Here is a 21780-nt window from a genome sequence, read left to right as displayed (position 1 = left end):
AAGTGAGAGCAGAAGTTATTTGTGGAGAGAAGATTCTTCGTATACCTCGCGAAGATGGTGAACCGCTAATTGTTTACGGAGATAGATGTAGCCCGAAGCTGAACCTTATTAGTTGCTTGAAGGCACAAAAGGTTATGAAAAAGGGGCGTTTTGCTGTTTTAGCACATGTGAAGAAGTTAGAAACTGAGAAGAAAAGCATGGATGATGTGCGAATTGTGAACGAATTTCCCGACATCTTTCCAGAGGAATTGCCGGGATTCACCGCCGAGATCAGTGGAGTTTCAGATCGATCTAGTGCCAGGAGCTGCACCTGTAGCTTGCGCACCTTATCGACTTGCACCTTCCGAACTGTAAGAGTTGCAGAGTCAACTGCAGGAACTGCTAGACCGTGGATTTATCTGACCGAGTTCATCTTCTTGAGGCGCACCTGTTTTGTTCGTGAAGAAGAAGGACGGGTCTTTCTGCATGTGTATCGATTATCGTGAACTGAACAAGTTGACGAACAAGAATCGGTATCCCTTCCCAGGATTGACGATCTTTTCGATCAGCTGCAAGGATCCAGCGTTTACTCCAAGATTGATTTACGATCAGGTTATCACCAGTTGAGGGTGAAGGAGAGCGATGTGCTGAAGACTGCGTTCCGAACTCGTTATGGTCACTATGAGTTTCTGGTGATCCCATTCGATTTAACCAACGCACCTGCCGTGTTTATGGATCTCATGAATCGCGTATGCAAGCCGTACCTGGACAAATTCATTATCGTCTTCATAGATGATATCCTCATCTATTCCAAAAGTGAAGAAGAACATGAGCAACATCTTCGACTCATGCTTGAACTCTTGAGACAAGAGCAACTCTATGCCAAATTCTCCAAGTGTGAATTTTGGTTGAAGGAAGTCCAATTTCTTGGTCATATTGTGAGCGATCAGGGTATCAAAGTCGATCCCGCAAAGATTGAAGCCATCAGCAAGTGGGAAACCCCCACTACTCCTACTCATATCTGCCAATTTTTAGGCCTCGCCGGTTATTATCGTAGATTCATTGAAGGTTTCTCTTTGATTGCGCGTCCTTTGACCGCGTTAACTCACAAGGGGAAGAAGTTCGTTTGGACAACTGAGCAAGAGTCGGCATTCCAAACCCTGAAGCAGAAGTTAACCACCGCTCCTATTATGTCCCTTCCCAAAGGCAGTGATGATTTCATTGTGTATTGCGATGCCTCCCGACAAGGTTTTGGGTGTGTATTGATGCAACGGAAGAAGGTTATTGCTTACGCCTCCCGACAACTGAAGATTCACGAGCGAAACTACACTACTCATGATCTTGAGCTTGGAGCCGTTGTCTTTGCACTCAAATTGTGGAGACACTATCTGTATGGAACCAAGAGTACTATCTTCACCGACCACAAAAGCTTCCAACACATATTCAATCAGAAGCAACTGAATATGAGACAACGTCGATGGATCGAGATGTTGAACGACTATGATTGTGAACTTTGCTACCACCCTAGCAAGGCAAATGTTGTAGCCGATGCCTTGAACCGTAAGGAAAGAATGGTACCTCTTCGTGTTCGAGCCTTGAACGTTACTATTCACACGAATCTCAATAGCCAAATTCGTGTAGCCCAAGAGGAAGCTCTCAAGGAGGAGAATATTGCTCAAGAGAACTTGAACATTCTCGTTCCTCGATTCGAGGTTAAGGAGACTGGACTCCGATATTTTGCCGGAAGAATCTGGGTGCCTAGTTATAGAGATTTACAAAGCCTTATTCTAGACGAAGCCCACAAGTTAAGGTATTCGATTCATCCAGGAGCTGGTAAGATGTACCACGACCTCAAGGTTCAATATTGGTAGCCGAACCTCAAGAAGGATGTTGAGACTTACGTCGGAAAGTGTTTAACTTGTTCCAAGATCAAAGCCGAACATCAGAGGCCATCCGGGTTACTTCAGCAACCCGAAATCCCACAATAGAAGTGGGAAGGAATAACAATGGACTTCATCACGAAGCTACCGAAGACGGTAGGCAGTTATGACACCATCTGGGTTATCGTTGACCGTCTTACCAAATCTGCACACTTCCTAACCATGAAGGAAACTGATACGATGGAGAAACTCGCGCAACTATACATAAAGGAAATTGTATCTCGACACGGTGTACCCTTATCTATTATTTCAGATCGAGATGCCCGTTTTGCTTCTAGAGTATGGCATTCTTTACAAGAAGCTTTAGGAACACGTTTAGATATGAGTACTACGTATCACCCGCAAACCGACGGACAGAACGAACACACAATTCAAACCCTGGAGGACATGTTGCGTGCTTGTGTAATTGATTTCGGAAAGGCTTGGGAGAAGCATTTGCCACTAGCCGAATTCTCTTACAATAATAGTTATCATGCAAGCATTAAGGCCACACCTTTCGAAGCTTTACATGGCCGCAAATGTTGTTCTCCTATCTGTTGAGCCGAAGTAGGTGAAAAGCAACTCACCAGACCCGAACTCATCCATGAAACAACTGAGAAGATTGTCCAAATTCAAGCGAGGCTCAAGATGGCCCGTGATCGTCAAAAGAGCTATGCCGATCTTAAGCGTAAAGATCGCGAATTCCAAGTAGGTGACCGAGTGATGTTGAAGGTCGCACCTTGGAAAGGTGTAATCCGTTTCGGAAAGTGTGAGAAGCTAAATCCGCGATATATTGGTCCTTTTGAAGTCTTGGAGCGTATTGGACCCGTCGCTTACCGTTTGGATCTTCCGACTCAGTTGAGTGCAGTTCATCCCCACTTTCCACGTGTCGAATCTGAAGAAATGTCTTGCTGAACTAGAACTTGTTATACCACTTGAGGAGCTTACGATTGATGACAAACTCCACTTCGTGGAAGAACCTGTTGAAATTATGGACCGAGAGGTCAAAACCTTAAAACACAACAAGATTTCAATCGTCCGAGGACCCGAGTTTACTTGGGAATGAGAGGATCAAATGATGCATAAGTATCCTCACCTCTTCACAACTCTACCGTCTACCTCAGCTTAAAATTTCGGGACGAAATTTTCATTAACAGGTGGGTAATGTAACGACCCGACTTTTTCGACTTACTTTTGTGCCTATTACTTTCTGCGAAACTGCGTAATTGTATGTACTGTGTTGGTTTATATTTTGGGATCTTATTTCGTGATTAATTACCTTCGTTAATACCATACAACCTTCCATTAAGTACTTAGTTACTTAACTTGATCCCAGAATGCTTTTACGACAGTTGGTGTCACTTGACGTTGAGAACGAGCTATATGTTTTGGTACACGTTTAACTTTTGTCGTAATTGGAATATTACGACTATGAAATACTAATTTTTATTTTCTAATAACAATTACTTGGGCTTTTCGTTACTTAATTACGCTTAGTAATTTACTTATGCTCACTAGTTAGTCTTGTTGGACTTTCTACCTTGTTGGACTTTAGCCCACCCTACTCTAATTAATGGACTATTTAATTAGCCCAATTTTAATAAGTTTATGACCCATATAAATGTAAGACAAATACCCATTTATTATAGGAACATACTAGCATTTTTGTTAACCATAATCACAATTGTTGCATGGGATCCCAACATAAGTACCAACTTTAGACCACCATTAACTAAAAAGAAAAAGTTGTCCCCCCTTGTCTCCCCCCAAACCCACGGCCAAAGGGCCTCCCCACCACCCCATCTCTCTATAAATAGCAAGCAAATCTCATCCATTTCACACTTAATCTCATTCACATTTTACACACACTTACTCTCTAATTCTCTCTCTAGTCTTTCTCACTCTAACAAGTGTAAGTTTTAAATTTTCTTCTTCTTCTTCTTCTTCTTCTCTTCTCATTGTCGACATCATCATCAACATGCAAGGATCTAGCTTTTTAGCGTTTTGATCTTGTTATATCTTGTAGATTTAAACTTTGGTTTGAATCCTTCAAGAACATGAAAGATTCAAGCTTTCTAGCTTTGAATCTTCATCACTTTGTTAGATCTAGGTTTTCTAGCTTATAATTCTTTTATTTTGTTAAAAAGATCAAAACTTGTGTTTATGATCTTCATGTAGCTTGAAGATCTAACCTTTTGCTTTAAGGATCTTCAAGAACATTAAAGATCCAAGATTTTTAGCTTAGGGTTTCATTATTTTGTACAAGATCTTAGCTTTTTAGCTTATGGTCTCATTTCTTTCATTAGATCTTAGCTCTTTAGCTTATGGTCTCATTAATCTTGTAAAGATCCAAGCTTTTTAGCTTAGGGTTTTCTTAATACTTGAGATCTAAGTTATCATTGTAGATCTCACTTACTTAGAACCTTTTTGTGATTGTTGTGATGATAAAGATCAAGTCTTCATCATCTCATATAATGAAGATGCATAAACTTGTGTAAAAAGGACAAAGGTTGAAGCTTTATTGGGTTTATGCAATAAAGAGGCAACATTGATGTTCAGAACTTGTAGAATGATAGCTTTTACTCTTAGTTGTGTGTTGATGGTTGAAACTTGGTCAAAGTGATAATAAAACATCAAAGATTTGTACACTTGAAGCTTACACGCATCAAGGATGAGAACCATGACGAGCATCAAGCACCAAGAAACCCACCGGGGCACTTGTTTGCTGTTTTTGGGATCTTATCATGTTCCTAGGACTTTTGTAAAATTGATTTTTAGATAGTTTGTTTCGAGTAGATGACTTTTCATTTAGGCCTCGCCTAAATCTGATATATGGTTTAGGATTTATAGCCTTCCGAAAGTCACTACGCCATTATAACGACGTGCTGAAAATTCTGACCTACTCGCGCTTGAACCGTCACCACGGTCAAATGACATCGAGTTAGGATCTGAAAATTGGATAGCGGTTAGAGGACTCACATACGGAGCCTTGGCCACTGACCACGCGTCCTTTCGTTTTGTATATAAGTCGTAGCAGCTGTCCGAATTCAGCCTTTTGTTTCGATCTCCATTCTTGTTGAAAACTTACTTATTCTTTTACGTATGATGTTAATGAGGATGATGATGATGACGATACTTAAGACTTAATTTATTCACTTTTAAACTTTTGGGGCAATATACTGACTTATTGACCTTTAACTTAGGTTGACGACCTTTCGGACCGACTTACTACTTGCATATTTTTCATATCGACTTTACCGCACATTCATTGTGAGTTATAGCTTCTCTTTTTACTTTACTATTTTTGGGACTGAGAATACATGCGCTTTTTATGTTTTTACATACTAGACATGAGTACTTAAACTTTATATATGTGTGGGTGATATAACGGCACAAAGATTCCCCTTAGTACGGTAACGTTTAATCATTGGTTTTTGAACCGATGAACGCGAATATTAGATATGGATCCATAGGGTTTGACATCCCCACTCGGGCTAGTCGCGCTAGCATTTAATGGGTGTTTAATACTTCGAGGACATACGCACTCGCCAAGTGTACTTTTAGGGGGTATTATTATTATGTTAAGTTAGTTACCGGGTGCCCACGGATAAGCATATACTTTTCATACTATTTTGGAATACGAAATCTCATGGTCTACATTATATTACTGATACAAACTATAGCTCACCAACATTCGTGTTGACCTTTTGAGCGTGTATTTCTCAGGTGCTTAGATGTTGTTGCTTCCGCTGTTAGACTTGCTGTCTTGGTGTTATAGACTTGCTGTTACAGACTCGTTGTGTTAGACTTCCGCTGCATTACTTAGAGATGTCTCAATCATGGAACTTTTATTTTGCATTCGCAACTTATGTTACATTGAATAATGACTTTGTAATGACCTTTGTGTCACGTTATCTTTTGTAAAACGTTATCTTTTCATGAATGCAAAACTTGTTTTAAAACAACATGTAGTATTATACCGTGTAATAGACTTGTTGTTGACGATTCGTACATGATGGTTTTATACGGGGCGTCACAATTTTCTCATTCATAATCTCCAATTTTTCTCTCAAAATACTCCCATCTTCATACTAGATCATCACCAAGCATTTTCCTCATCTTTTAGCATCAAAATCCAAGCTATAAACACCATAAGAAAATCCTTTCAAGAACTTCATCTAATTTGAAGAAGATTGCTTTCAACTTTTAATCTAAATTCAAGAACTCTTTAGGATCAAGAATTCTACTTTTATTTTAGTAGCTTTTCACTTCATAATCAAGATAATAAACTTATTTAAGCTTTGGTTTAATTCTTATAAATATAACTATCTTAAATCAAGATAGAATTCTTATTTGAACTTTTGTTCATTCCATGATTCTACTTCAAGAATTCTAAGCTATCAAGGAGATCTTCAACCTCAAGATTATTATCTTGTTTTTCCAGCAACTTTATTCATTTGATTTGAGGTAGTAATCTTATTCATAGTCTTGTTCAATTCCTATCTTTATAGCTATCATATTTTGAGTTTATAACTTATAACAACTAGAACATAGTTTAGTAAATTCTAAACTTGTTCGCAAATAAACTTAATCCTTCTAACTTTACTCTTAAAAACATTTCAACACATGTATTATATCTATATGATATGCTAACATAAGGATATAAAACTTGTAAACACGAAGAACACCGTAAAACCAGACACACGCCGTCGTAGTAAAACATCGGGCTGTTTTGGGTTGGATAATTAAAAACTATCATAATATTTGATTTAAAAGTTGTTCTTCTAGAAAAATGATATTTCATATGAACATGAAACTATATCCAAAAATCTTGGTTAAACTCAAAATAGAAGTATGTTTTTCAAAATGGTCATCAAGATGTCGTTCTTTCGACGGAAATGACTACCTCTTTCAAAAATGACTTGTAACCTGTATTTCTGACTATAAACCTATACCTTTTCTCTTAATATTAATAATATTCGGTTCAATACAAAACCATGGAAATTTGAAACACTCAAAACGGATTTGAAATGAAGAAGTAATGGGTAAAACAAAATTGGATAGATTTGTTTGTTTTAACTACGTGAATTTTTCTAACAATCTATACTAATCTTATTCTAGCTAACTTATCCTATATCCTACATGTATTTATACATGTCTTGATCCCTTATTAGTAGAAATACAATTTATAGTAGTTGTGGTTAAGTCTACGACAATATATTATAGTCTTAATAAAAATCGTAAGACACCATGTATATATATGACTTGATATCCATAGACACGTATACAATGTTTTGACATATCATATTGACATCATCTATATATATTATTTTGAATAACCCATAAGACACTATATGCGGTAATGCTCGAGTTAGCATATAATGGGTCGAGGCTGATTATAAAATAATATATATACCATGGGTCGTGGGATGATTCAGACAATATATATATTATGTGTCTTAATTATATTAAGACAATATATAATAGTGTTAGTTAATTCTAACACGATATATATATATATATATATATATATATATATATATATATATATATATATATATATATATATATATATATATATATATATATATATATATATATATATATATATATTATTGGACTATTGGACTATCGGACGTTGAACTACTAACATTGGACAATTAAAAGTAACATAAGTATGGAATATTAATTATATATATTTTGATGTAAAATATTGTTATTAGGTTCGTGAATTGTCAAGGCCAAGTCGTATATCCATCTATTTGAAAATCATCATTACAAGTGAGTTATAGTCCCATTTTTACTATCTAATTATTTTTGGGATGAGAATACATGCTGTTTTATAAATGTTTTTCAAAATAGACACAAGTACTTGAACTACATTCTATGATCGATTGATTACACCGGATATTTCCCCTTTTTCTGGTAACCTAAGAATTAGCGTTTATTATACACCCCTCATGCTGAAAAATGGTATGGGGCCTGTATAATGGCCACTAATTGACGCAAATCCTAAAGGTAGATCTACGGGCACTAACTCCCCTCATACTGGAAAATGGTATGCTTTAATAATTCAAAATTTTGTATATTATCTGCGCGCTGTATACTGGGAAATATTCTATATGCATGTTGTTAAGGTCGGTTACCAGATGTTTATCATATGAATGATTTTTATACACATGATTTGTGTACGCTATTTATAAATGAAATCTCGTGGTCTATTATTATTATTATGAATTATTATATAGGAATAAACCTATGACTCACCAAAGTTTTTGTTGACGTTTTTAAGCATGTTTATTCTCAGGTGATTATTAAATGTTTCCGCTGTTGCATGTTAACCCAAGGTCAAGATTTGGAGTCGGCATGATTTTCATAATAATTAAACTTGCATTCGTAATTTGTGTTTGTAATATATTGTCTACTTTTATGTAATGGTTTATGTAAAAATTATGTACTTTGAGAAGATTGTCTTTGATCGACAATCTAAATTTATGTCATTAGACCTTTATTCATATAATAAAGGTTATGGTTGTTTTTAAAATGAATGCAAGATTTGAAAAACATCTCATATAGAGGTCAAAACCTCGCAAAGAAACCAATTAATATGAAACGTTTATAATCCATATGAACGGGGCATTTCAGTTGGTATCCGAGCGGTGGTCTTAGAGAGCCAGAAATTTTTTTATTAGTGTGTCTAACCGATTTTTGTTAGGATGCATTAGTGAGTCTGGACTTCAACCGTGTCTGCTTTAAAAACGATTTCTTAACACTTTTGTTGGAGACATAGATTAACATGTAAATATTATAAGATATATTAATATCTTAACGTGCTCGCTGTTGTGTGATAGATGTCTACCTCTAGCATCAAATTTATTATCTCATTTACCGACTCCGAAGATGAATCTCCAGCAACGGAACCGATCATTATTTTATCAACTGATGAAGAGGACACAAAGAGAGATGCGTCAACCATCCATATATCTAATGATTGATATGAGGGAGATGATGAGGCTTTTTGGGAAGATTCACAATTTTCGGATGAACTGGAAGTGAAAGAATCGGAAGAGGATCTAAAAGAGGATCCAGAAGAAGAAGTGATCGAGATTTCAAGGGAAAAATTTGATGAAGCAGCAAAACTTAAAAATAAATCTTGGGGGAAATCTTTTGTAACAACCCTGCTTTTTCCGTTACTTCCGTTAACCTTCCGTTAGTTTATTTAACGGCGATTACTTGACGTTGTGTGTTTAGGTGTAATAAATGCATACTTGATCTTTGGAGGGTTACAATAATTAGTATGGGTTGATATTAATTCAAATAAATATTTCGGATAATGAAATACGATAAAAATGATATGATTTTGATAACTGCTTTTAGAGCAACGAAACGCTCGGGTTATTTTAATAATTAATTTATTAATTATTAACTTTTTAAAAATAATTAATTTATTGGGTTTTTAATAAATTAACGTTTGGTTGCGTTTAACGATCGATTTAGCGTTCCGGGCCCTCGATACGACTAAACGACACTTGAAACGGACCACGATTACACGGAATTGCAAAACAAGAGCCCGGGATCCCCATGGTGGGCCCCATCAGCCGAAACCCACCATCCCACCCCTTTTCTTTCCACTTTGGGCCATTAATTTGTGTTAATCCATGACTTATTAGTGTTAGGCCCTAAGTATATAAGATTAGTTAAACCTAACTACTTGCAAACCCTCACAAACATATTCCAGTCGACATTTTTCTGCCCCTTCTTCCTCCCATGACCGTCGTCCCACTCCACCACCACATCACCTTCAATTTTGATTTTTAGAGCAAGCCTTGAACACGAAAGTTACAATTCTCGATCTCCTCTACGCATTGATATAATTCTTTTCTTGATCAAAGGTATATTTAGCTAAACCCTAATCTTAAAAATCTGATTTTTATGTATGTTTCATAGTATTGTTGTCAATTGCTCATGTCTATACGCGTATGTGTTGATTGTAATCGTTATATTGATTGTTTGATACGTTAGGGTTAAGAACCGAATTTGTTTATGCATGATCAGTGATTTTGAGTTTTTCAAATATTAATTATTATGTTATAATCAGATTCCTTGCGAAAAACTATTGAGTTTAGGCTTTGGAATCACTTAATTTCGTTTCCGTATGCACTAGTTATGTCAATTTGAATTAACGTTGTGATTTTGGTTGTGTAATCAGAAATCTGGATTTGAATGACCACAAATTGGCATGTTAAACTTATACCACTGGAAACATAATTTAAAAACACACACTTTAGACTAGGATATCATGTTGTTTGCTTATGTAAAACCCGAGATATGCTTGAATTAGTGTAAAAGTAGTTTTATACAGCACTTGTATGAAAATAACCTTGTATGATAAAATGTGTTAACTTATGTGATTAAAGCTTTACATATTTGAAATCTACACAAAAATTACTTCACCTTTCATGGAGATATCATAGGCTAATTGTATCTAGATCTTCGGATAATCGCGTACGAATGTGACTAGCGAAACTAGAATCGAATCTATAAATTGCTCTCTGTTTTATACTCTGCGGATTGTGTTTATAGAATGAACATGTAAGCTTATGGAATATGAATTTTGACATGATATGTGACTTATTGTTAGTTTATGTCAATCTCTGAAACCTTATGCATTGGGCACAATAGAGCCGTACTTTATATAAATTCTGATTTGAGCTGAAAAACTGAATATTCAACTTGCATGAATAAACTGTACAAATTGGCTAAACATAAATTTCTTGATTTTTGATATGTGTTAGTTTGACTTGTCCTTGAACTATGGCCATGGTCTTGTATAAATTTCATGTTCCTAACTCCGGTTATAGCCAAAACGAAATCAGTGCGCTGTCAGAAACTGACTTGGCAAACCCCAAATATAGCCCTTCTGATTCCTGACTTATAATTATCGCATAAGACCCTGGATGGACTTTTTGGAATCTATTTTAAGTATATTTATGATCTGGAGTTTTCCATGTTTACATGAATTTTGTACTATGAGATAATATACTAAGTATGCTACGTGTTCATGAACTTTGTGCACAACGATAAACTGAAATTATGAAAATGATTATTCATGACCTGAAACGTATTGTTTGACTTAGGTTTGACATGTTAACCAAAATTTGACATGAACCTACTGATGTTTACTTTAGTTGACTACTTGACCAAGTTTGACTTTCGGTTTGACTTCAGTTGACTTTGTTTGACTTGCATGATATAGTTGACTTTTACTCTAAATCGCGTCGATTCGAGCAATAAGACAACTTATACTATGAACCCACACTTGTTTAAGATACATATATTGACCAACTTAAATACGTATACTTAGGTTACATTACTCGGGTCTAAACCGTACAAGTTGTTTGTCTTTCAATCCGAGCATTATTCAAAGGTGAGTCTACAGTCCCGCTTTTTACATGTTTTCAGGGATGAGAATACACGCTGTTATACTTAATTTATCAAATGCTTTTTTATTGACACGAGTACTATATATGCATATTGAGTTTGTTCACAAAGCCTCTAGCTTGAATACTTTTAATACCATCGGTGTAAGTACAATTTAGATGGACGGATCAGTTAGGTTGACAACCTCACCCGCTATAAAAACTGTGGTACATTTATTTTCAACATTAGATACGCTCGAATAAGTGTATAACATTTTAGGAGGTAAAGGCGGTTATAGTGGCTTCTATACTTGGGTCATTGCTAGTATTCAGGTGCTCATATTTTGCAAAGGTTTTTACGACTTGGTGTTGTACTTGTAAAATCTCGTAGTCAAGGATATTTAAACTACTTTTCTGATAACTGTTTTTCAGATGCTATACAACGTTATGTAAAACTGTGGTTTATGAACAAAATGAGATAAAACTTGACATGATATTGTTTACAGATATTTGAAACTTGACATAGTAGTGTCAACAAACTTTTGGAACGAGAAACGGTGTTGTCTAAAAACTTTAACATTGAACCTTGGTGGTCTTCCACTAATAAACGTCTTTCGGAATATTATTTCTTAAACTTACTGTATTGTTTACCTAAAACCTGTAGATTCACTCAACATTATTGTTGATCCATTTTGCGTGTTTTATTCTCAGGTATTAATTGCTTCCGATGTAGAATATTGCTGTTACATAGAAGTCAAGCCAAGCACTGGGACCAGCGTTAATATTCCGTTAAATGAATTTTTGATGGGGTGTTACATTTGGTATCAGAGCTGTGGCTATAGGGAACTAGGATACATTAGTGTGTCTAGCCGTAGGGCGCATTAGTGAAGTCTAGTCTATAGCCGTGTGTCTTGGACGACTTTTATACACCATACCTGCACTATTTGCTTCACAATGCTACATGTAGGGCTAAACATTACACCACATTCATATACGCCTTATACCATACAACATGGACTTGGACTAAATATACTATATCACGAAACACATACGTACACACGAAGCCAGATTTAACTAAATTAAGTTGACTATGCCATCTTGAACTTCTGGAGTGATGTCGAATGGAAATGTGAGATAGCATAATATAATGACCGGGATTACATTACGGTAACTCATATAGAAGCTCCGACACCGCAAAATAAGGAATTGTGAGCGAGTCAAGTAGATTACTGGGATAGACACCATTTAGAACACAAACTGTATAACCTCAAATATGAGTAGAAACTTACACTGTACAAATTAATTGTTATTATAACTTATAAATAACTTATAATCATGACACAACTTGTCACTGCTCGACACTGTCCGTCACCACCGATCACTACTTGTCACTACGAAGACACTACTTGAACACACTTGTCATCTCATACCACTACTCAGTACTGTTTATAACTGCTAACTACTACTCAACGCCGCCTCTCACTGTTAGTCATGACTGATCACTACTTCCCACTGCTTGTCATTACTAAATACTACTTACTACTACCCCTTGCTACTTGCTACTACTCATTACTACTTACCACTACTAAGTACTACCCATCACTACTAACACCTTCACGCTTTACTACTCGCTACTGTGCATCACAACTCATTTCTGATACGTCCTTAGAGGAGGAATTCCTGATAACAGCCCGCACAATACGTAGTAGATACTGTCTAATCAATTTCCAACCTACTTACCATCCAGCCACCCGCAGTTTCACGATTTTGCTTCCCAACACGAGTCTACCAATTGATAACTATTATACATTATTGAATGCGTTAATATACATGTGTGTATACTTATGATGCGAGTATATACCCTAACAACTTATACGTTACTACTATCATCACTGCTTATCACAACTCATCGCTACTTATCGCTAACTCCATCACTCATCCCTGCTAGTAATAACATTTGTTACCGTATTCTTTCTCATTCTGTTCCAACGTACGTTTCTTAAGCGGCAATCATTTTCATTATACCCACAACATTACCAACCAACTTTGAACACATCGACGTGAACTACACTTCATCTATTTTCCGCGAGGCACATACATCTGGAAGTTTGTACCAACTCTTTTCGATTAAATACCAGATTTTGTTTGAGTCACCATTACACCTTGTTCATTTTCTTTTTCCATGAAATTCGTCACGTTCTCACTCATCAACTATAATGTTTATATATGCTGTCAACACTGGTGCTGAAAGAAGCCTTACGCTAGAGAAGTTTGGTCGCAACATTTATAACCATGTACCTTCCTTAAACAACGTGTACTCTATAGAACTATTAAACTAGGAAGTTTTAACCTTGTGGTACAAACAAACTGGTCATCTGACGATACAACCGAGGCAGCTACGACCTGAAGGCTATTCGAATTCCTTTCACCGACTGTAATGGTGTACGGAGAGGAGATCAGTACATCGTCATGTTACACTAATTACTCAAAGGTCCAGAAATACATGAGATGAGAATGTATCGCAATTCTGGCACATGTGAGTGAAGGTGGATCGACGTTTAATAGACCCGATATGTCCCGACTATTAGAGATTGTTCCGGGTTTACACGTCCACCCCACCGTGAAGTCGAATTTCGAATTGATTTGGTGCCAGCAGCTGCACCGGTTACGCGTACAATATACGCATTTGCACCTTTAGAACTACAAGAGCTTCCCATAGTGAAGAACATTAGGGTTGTAATGCCCTAATTTGTGACATGTACTAGAAGGTGTGTCACATAACCACGAATTCCCGAGTTGGAACTCCAGTCTTGTTTGTTAAAAAGAAAGATGGGTCGATGAGGTTGTGTATCGATTACAAAGAATTGAACAAGTTGACAATCAAGAATCGGTATCCGCTACCGAGGATTGATGACTTATTTGATCAACTACAAGGATCCAGTTGTTATTTGAAGATTGATTGAGATCCGGGTATCACCAATTGAGAGTCAAAGAAGCTGATGTCCCGAAGACAGTGTTTAGAACACGTTATGGACATTATGAGTTTACAGTGATGCCGTTTGGTTTGACGAACGTACTAGCAGTGTTCATGGATCTCATGAACCGTGTGTGTAAGCCACACCTAGATAAATTTGTCATTATGTTTATTGACGATATATTGGTGTACTCCAAGAACAAGGAAGAGCACGAACAGCATCTACGATCGATATTGACCATGCTTAGAAAAGAGCAGTTGTATGCAAAGTTCTCTAAGTGTGACTTTTGGTTACCAGAGCTGCAATTTCTTGGCCATATTGTAGGGGCCAATGGAATAAGGTAGATCCAGCGCAAATATTGAGTCGGTTAAGAACTGGGAAACTCCAAAGACGCCAACTCAGATCCAACAATTTTTTAGTCTAGCTGGTTACTACAGGAGATTCATTGAAGGATTCTCTAAACTTTACCGACCATTAACTACATTGACTTATAAGGGCAAGAAGTATGAGTGGTCAGAACCGCAAGAGGCTGCATTTCAGTTGTTAAAGGAAAAGTTGAAAACTGCCCCGATATTTTCTCTACCCGAGGGAAGTGAAGACTTTGTTATTTATTGTGATGCCTCACGTCAAGGAATGGGTTGTGTGCTTATGCAGTGAAATAAGGTTATTGCTTATGGATCACGTTAATTAAAGATTCACGAGCAAAACTACACTACGCACGACCTTGAACTAGGAGCTGTTGTCTTTGCACTTAAAATGAGGAGACACTACCTGCTTGGAACCAAATTTACTATCTTCACCGAACATAAGAGTTTACAACACATATTCGATCAAAAACACCTCAACATGCGACAACGACGTTGGATGGAACTACTTAACGATTATAACTGCGAACTTCAATACCATCCGAGCAAGGCGAATGTTGTGGCGGATACTTTAAGCAGAAAGGAGTGAGAGGAACCCCTTAGGGTTAAAGCTCTTAACATAGTTGTCCGTACGAATCTCCCATCACAGATCCGTGAAGCACAACAAGAAACCGTGAAGCAAGAAAATGTTGATGTTGAATTTCTCAGAGGAATGGATAAGATATTTGACATCAAGGAGGACGGAAAACAGTACTTTGCTAATCGAATCTGGGTACTAAAGTTTGATGGATTGAGAGAACTAGTGTTGGAGGAAGCACACAAGTCAAGGTACTCAATTCATCCAGGATCAGTTAAAATGTACCAGGATTTGAAGGCATTCTATTGGTGGCCAAATTTGAAAGCTGACATTGCTACCTATGTCGGAAAGTGCTTGACTTGCGCTAAAGTCAAGACTGAGCATCAGAAGCCATCAGGATTATTAACTCAACCAGAGTTTCCCTAGTGGAAGTGGGAAGGTATTACCATGGACTTCATCACGAAATTGTCGAGAACAGTGGGAGGTTACAATACTATTTGGGTTATTGTGGATCATCTCAATAAGTCTGCACACTTCTTACTGATAAGAGAAACTGATAAGATGGAGAAGCTGGCTCAGATCTACATTAAGGAAGTCGTCTCTAGGCATGGAGTTCCTATATCCATTATATCAGATCGCGACAGCAGATTCACTTCCAGATTTTGGCAATCATTACAGAAAGCAATGGGGAACCATTTAGATATGAGTACAGCATATCACCCCCAGACAGATGGCCAGAGCGAACGAACTATTCAGGCTTTTGAGGACATGTTGCGAGCATGTGTCATTGATTTTGGAAACGGATGGGATAAGTATTTACCATTAGCCGAGTTCTCATTCAACAACAGTTATCATGCGAGCATTAAAGCTGCACCTTTCGAAGCATTGTACGGAAGGAAGTGTAGATCTCCCATATGTTGGAGCGAATTGGGGAATAGTCAGTTGACAGGTCCTGAAATTATTTAGGAGACAACTGAGAAAGTTCTACAGATTCAGGAACGATTGAGAACGGCTTGAAGTCGTCAAAAGAGTTACATCGATGTTAGACAAAAGGATATAGAGTTCCAAGTTGGTGACAAAGTTATGCTTAAAGTATCACCTTGGAAGGGCGTGGTACGATTTGGGAAGCGAGGTAAACTGAGTCCTAGATATGTTGGACCGTTCGAGATAACTGAAAGAGTTGGGCCGGTAGCTTACAGATTGGAACTGCCACAAGCACTCAGCGGTATACACGATGTTTTTCATGTATCCAACCTAAAGAAGTGCCTAGCCGATGATAATTTGATTATTCCTTTAGAGGAACTGCGTATCGACGACAAACTTCATTTCATTAAGGAACCTGTAAAAATTTTAGGCCGCGAGGTCAAACAATTGAAACAAAGCAGAATTCCTATCGTTAAAGTTCGGTAGAACGCGAGAAGAGGACCAGAGTTCACATGGGAGCGTGAGGACCAGATGAGACTGAAATATCTGTAACTATTCCCCGAGGAAATTACTTCAGCGGATGATCATTAAAATTTCGGGACGAAATTTTTAATAACAGGTGGGTAATGTAACAACGCTGCTTTTTCCGTTACTTCCGTTAACCTTCCGTTAGTTTATTTAACGGCGATTACTTGACGTTGTGTGTTTAGGTGTAATAAATGCATACTTGATCTTTGGAGGGTTATAATAATTAGTATGGGTTGATATTAATTCAAATAAATATTTCGGATAATGAAATACGATAAAAACGATATGATTTTGATAACTGCTTTTTGAGCAACGAAACGCTCGGGTTATTTTAATAATTAATTTATTAATTATTAACTTTTTAAAAATAATTAATTTATTGGGTTTTTAATAAATTAACGTTTGGTTGCGTTTAACGATCGGTTTAGCGTTCTGGGCCCTTGGTACGACTAAACGACACTTGAAACGGACCACGATTACACGGAATTGCAAAACAGGAGCCCGGGATATCCATGGTGGGCCCCATCGGTCGAAACCAACCATCCCACCCCTTTTCTTTCCACTTTGGGCCATTAACTTGTGTTAATCCATGACTTATTAGTGTTAGGCCCTAAGTATATAAGATTAGTTAAACCTAACTACTTGCAAACCCTCACAAACATATTCCAGTTGACATTTTTCTGCCCCTTCTTCCTCCCACGACCGTTGCCCCACTCCACCACCACATCACCCTCAATTTTGATTTTTAGAGCAAGCCTTGAACACGAAAGTTACAATTCTCGATCTCCTCTACGCATTGATATAATTCTTTTCTTGATCAAAGGTATATTTAGCTAAACCCTAATCTAAAAAATCTGATTTTTGTGAATGTTTCATAGTATTGTTGTCAATTACTCAAGTCTATATGCGTATGTGTTGATTGTAATCGTTATATTGATTGTTTGATGCGTTAGGGTTAAGAACCGAATTTGTTTATGCATGATCAGTGATTTTGAGTTTTTCAAATGTTAATTATTATGTTATAATCAGATTCCTTGCGAAAAACTATTGAGTTTAGGCTTTGGAATCACTTAATTTCGTTTCCGTATGCTCTAGTTATGTCAATTTGAATTAACGTTGTGATTTTGGTTGTGTAATCAGAAATCTGGATTTGAATGACCACGAATTATCATGTGAAACTTATACCACTGGAAATATAATTTAAAAACACACACTTTAGACTAGGATATCATGTTGTTTGCTTATGTAAAACCCGAGATATGCTTGAATTAGTGTAAAAGTAGTTTTATACAGCACTTGTATGAAAATAACCTTGTATGATAAAATGTGTTAACTTCTGTGATTAAAGCTTTACATATTTGAAATCTACACAAAAATTACTTCACCTTTCATGGAGATATCATAGGCTAATTGTATCTAGATCTTCGGATAATCGCGTACGAATGTGACTAGCGAAACTAGAATCGAATCTATAAATTGCTCTCTGTTTTATACTCTGCGGATTGTGTTTATAGAATGAACATGTAATCTTCTGGAATATGAATTTTGACATGATATGTGACTTATTGTTAGTTTATGTCAATCTCTGAAACCTTATGCATTGGGCACAATAGAGCCGTACTTTATATAAATTCTGATTTGAGCTGAAAAACTGAATATTCAACTTGCATGAATAAACTGTACAAATTGGCTAAACATAAATTTCTTGATTTTTGATATGTGTTAGTTTGACTTGTCCTTGAACTATGGCCATGGTCTTGTATAAATTTCATGTTCCTAACTCCGGTTATAGCCAAAACGAAATCAGTGCGCTGTCAGAAACTGACTTGGCAAACCCCAAATATAGCCCTTCTGATTCCTGACTTATAATTATCGCATAAGACCCTGGATGGACTTTTTGGAATCTATTTTAAGTATATTTATGATCTGGAGTTTTCCATGTTTACATGAATTTTGTACTATGAGATAATATACTAAGTATGCTACGTGTTCATGAACTTTGTGCACAACGATAAACTGAAATTATGAAAATGATTATTCATGACCTGAAACGTATTGTTTGACTTAGGTTTGCCATGTTGACCAAAATTTGACATGAACCTACTGATGTTGACTTTAGTTGACTACTTGACCAAGTTTGACTTTCAGTTTGACTTCAGTTGACTTTTTTTGACTTGCATGATATAGTTGACTTTTACATTAAATCGCGTCGAGTCGAGCAATAAGACAACTTATACTATGAAACCACACTTGTTTAAGATACATATATTGACCAACCTAAATACGTATACTTAGGTTACATTACTCGGGTCTAAACCGTACAAGTTGTTTGCCTTTCAATCCGAGCATTATTCAAAGGTGAGTCTACAGTCCCGCTTTTTACATGTTTTCAGGGACGAGAATACATGCTGTTATACTTAATTTATCAAATGATTTTGTATTGACACGAGTACTATATATGCATATTGAGTTTGTTCACAAAGCCTCTAGCTTGAATACTTTTAATACCATTGGTGTAAGCACAATTTAGATGGACGGATCCGTTAGGTTGACAACCTCACCCGCTATAAAAATTGTGGTGCATTTATTTTGAACATTAGATACGCTCGAACAAGTGTATAACATTTTAGGAGGTAAAGGCGGGTATAGTGGCTTCTATACTCGGGTCATTGCTAGTATTCAGGTGCTCATATTATGCAAACATTTTTACGACTTGGTGTTGTACTTGTAAAATCTCGTAGTCAAGGATATTTAAACTACTAGTCTGATAACTGTTTTTCAGATGCTATACAACGTTATGTAAAACTGTGGTTTACGAACAAAATGAGATAAAACTTGACATGGTATTGTTTACAGATATTTGAAACTTGACATAGTAGTGTCAACAATCTTTTGGAACGAGAAATGGTGTTGTCTAAAAACTTTAACATTGAACCTTGGTGGTCTTCCACTAATAAACGTCTTTCGAAATATTATTTCTTAAACATACTGTATTGTTTACCTAAAACCTGTAGATTCACTCAACATTATTGTTGATCTGTTTTGCTTGTTTTATTCTCAGGTATTAATTGCTTCCGCTGTAGAATATTGTTGTTACGTAGAAGTCAAGCCAAGCACTGGGACCAGCGTTAACATTCCGTTAAAGGGATTTTTGACGGAGTGTTACATCTTTAACCCTAAAACCCGAACTTGACATATCTTCACCTTATCCTAAAAATAACCGACCATTGGTTATCAGGGATAACCATAATCCTTCCAGCCGAAGTCATCCTTATAAAACTGATTCAACCGCACCTACCACTTCAGGACCCATTACACGAAACCTAAAAACCGCCCGTATGACCTGCAAACCTTATTGGGAAATTAAAAAGCATCATGATTCACCAAACGACAAGAAATCGCGTCATTTCTAATATGTTTTTACAGCTACTCGACTTCACGCCTTGTATAATAATATATAGTGTGCTATATTTTACATATGTTTTGTAAAATAGAGTAGTATGATGTTATTGTAAAATATTGTACAAAAAGAATAAGCGTGAAGTATTAATGCATTAAGTTTTTCATAATGGAATATTATTTGATCATAGTAGTTATTTGAGTACTAGCTACCGAGTATGAATTTTAACGGGTGGGTACTACCCGAACCACAATTATAAAATGCTAATATGAAGAAAAGGCCTTTATAATAACAAATTCATATTACGCTACAAAGTGCTATTAACTACTCATAATATTCTATATGATTAACTCATTCGGCTATTTTTAAAGGAAATGGCCCAGTCACGAGACAAAGCTTGAACAATGAAGAACTTCAAGCCTTTACTGCAAGTGTTGCTGCAGTGGTGGCTGCAATGAACAACAACAACAACCAATCGGTTCCAGCAGTGGAGCGAACAATACAGGCAACCGTGTAAGATATTCCTACAAAGCTTTTATGGCCTGTAAACCAAATGATTTTGAAGGGGCCGAAGGACCCATTGGATTAAAATGGTGGACGGAGAAAGTCGAAGCTGTGTTCGCAATTAGCAACTGTTCGGAAGAGGACAAAGTGAAGTATGCCTCACAAACTTTTAAGGGTACTACATTGACATGGTGGAATACCTACATGGATCACGTAGGACAGAATACCGCCTACGCTCTTCCATGGTCCGCCTTCAAGCACATGATGAAGGAAGAATACCTTCCCCGAACAGAAATCAACAATCTCAAGACAGAGCTTAGAGAACTGACAACCCAAGGTTATGACGTCACCAGCTACGAGCGACGTTTCACAGAACTGGCTTTAATGTGTCCTGGAGCATTTGAGGACGAGGAAGCCAAAATAGAAGCATTCGTGAAGGGATTACCAGAATGAATTCAGGAGCATGTAGGTTCAAAAGACCCTACAACAATGCAGAAAGCAAGTCGTATGTGTAGTGACCCGAACTTTTCCATGTTTATATATATTAATTGAGATTGATATTTACATGATTAAATGTTTCCAACATGTTAAGCAATCAAACTTGTTAAGACTTGATTAATTGAAATATGTTTCATATAGACAATTGACCACCCAAGTTGACCGGTGATTCACGAACATTAAAACTTGTAAAAACTATATGATGACATATATATGGATATATATATAGTTAACATGATACTATGATAAGTAAACATATCATTAAGTATATTAACAATGAACTACATATGTAAAAACAAGACTACTAACTTAATGATTTTTAAACGAGACATATATGTAACGATTATCGTTGTAAAGACATTTAATGTATATATATCATATTAAGAGATATTCATACATGATAATATCATGATAATATAATAATTTAAAATCTCATTTGATATTATAAACATTGGGTTAACAACATTTAACAAGACCGTTAACTTAAAGGTTTAAAAACAACACTTACATGTAACGACTAACGATGACTTAACGACTCAGTTAAAATGTATATACATGTAGTGTTTTAATATGTATTTATACACTTTTGAAAGACTTCAATACACTTATCAAAATACTTCTACTTAACAAAAATGCTTACAATTACATCCTCGTTCAGTTTCATCAACAATTCTACTCGTATGCACCCGTAT

The sequence above is a fragment of the Rutidosis leptorrhynchoides genome, chromosome 9, assembly GCF_046630445.1.
Source record: "Rutidosis leptorrhynchoides isolate AG116_Rl617_1_P2 chromosome 9, CSIRO_AGI_Rlap_v1, whole genome shotgun sequence".
NCBI classification, from domain to species: domain Eukaryota; kingdom Viridiplantae; phylum Streptophyta; class Magnoliopsida; order Asterales; family Asteraceae; genus Rutidosis; species Rutidosis leptorrhynchoides.
This window is presented reverse-complemented; position numbering follows the sequence as displayed.